The sequence below is a fragment of the Mizuhopecten yessoensis genome, unplaced genomic scaffold, assembly GCF_002113885.1.
Source record: "Mizuhopecten yessoensis strain PY_sf001 unplaced genomic scaffold, ASM211388v2 scaffold4503, whole genome shotgun sequence".
NCBI classification, from domain to species: domain Eukaryota; kingdom Metazoa; phylum Mollusca; class Bivalvia; order Pectinida; family Pectinidae; genus Mizuhopecten; species Mizuhopecten yessoensis.
The window spans coordinates 790-2,453 of NW_018405579.1; positions in this window are offsets into that span (position 1 = coordinate 790).

The following is a 1,664-nucleotide window of genomic DNA, read 5'->3' on the forward strand; positions in this document are numbered from 1 at the left end:
TTTCCACTTCAGTGCAATAAAAGTCGTTTTTCCACTTACGTGCAATACAAGTCGTTTTTCCACTTAAGTNAAGTCGTTTTTCCACTTAAGTGCAAAAAATCTTCACATAATGGCAAAACACATTTTTGTCATTATGTAGTGACGTATTTCCACTTAAGTGCAAAAAATCTTCACATAATGGCAAAACACATTTTTGTCATTATGTAGTGACGTTTTTCCACTGAAGTGCAAAAAATCTTCAAATAATGGCACAACACATTTTTGAATTTGTAAGTATTAAGTACTGAAAAAAATTGTAAACTTTAAAATTGAAATACAGGAACTCTTTTGCTCAAAGTACCAAAAAGGTTTCCTTTCTCTGCGCATGACAGCTGTTACCGGATGTTGATGTTAGAAAATTCGAATATTAAAATGGCGGCGGAGGTAGATGGTGTTTTGCAAGCGATTTCAAGAAATATTTTAACAGTTTCGAGACAATTGATGCAGGAAAACCCGAATAGACTTCAGCTGCGTAACCTGCTGCAAGGATCGAAAACAAATTGTGGTCGTATCTCAACGTATTTGTCGGCAAACCACGTAGACAACATACTACAGTCGTTGGATGATTTGCTTGAGCTGGTTGAAAGGCCGACCCCCATGCCTGCAGAAGTATCCTCTGCTCAAAATCGTGATCCCGACAATGATGGTACGTTTCAAATACACTTTTCATTAAATAATTTAAAAAAATACTTACACTTTGCAAATATAGATTATAGTTTTTTTTTTAAACAATGAATATCGTCATCCACTTTTTTATTTTCCAAGATTTTCAGAACAGAACATCACATCAACACACATTCACACATATCTACTATTGAAATTATCAGCAAACTCATCCTCCTCATCATCTGATGATGATTTTATACAATATTAATCACCAAGACACATTCAATTTTCACACAATTTCACACATAGAAAGACAAAAATGGACAAAGAGCACTGAGAGAGAGATTAGACTGCCAAATTTGAGAAGATACTAAATAAAATAAATAACTGCTGTGAGTATTTGTCAATATTTTGTTTTTTAAAGTAGAATAACAACTACTAACTTAATATAAATAGTCATAAGACTTGGGGTTACTTGAGGTCAAGCTCTACTAATTTTAACCATTTTTCCCATTCAGAAGTAAATCTTCTAAGGCCTTGTTCCCCTTTACCACGAACAATATATTTCTGAACCTTATAGTAATCTTAAATCGAATTGACTAAAGCTGTCACATTAAGTGACTTGTGAAAACATCTGGTTTTGTATATATATTGTTTAATGAACAGCGTAATTTCATTATCAATTCTGGTATAAATTCCAGTTTGGTTGATAAAACCAAAGATCATTGATTCTTTATTTAGTGAGAAAGGAATAGTGAGAGCACAAACAAGACTTTCAAAATTGCTCAGAAATTTTTGTACTTCCCTGCATTCCCATAAAACGTGGGTAATTGTCTCCCTTTCTATGATACCAAAAACACAATGTGGGTTATTTACAAGTCCAATTTTGCATAAATAAGAATTGGTTGTTAAAATATAATGATTAATTCTAAATTGCAACCATTGCAGTTTTGTATTTTTTGTTACCCTGAAAAGAATAACATATTTTCCCCCAAGTTTCCTGATTATAGTCGAATATA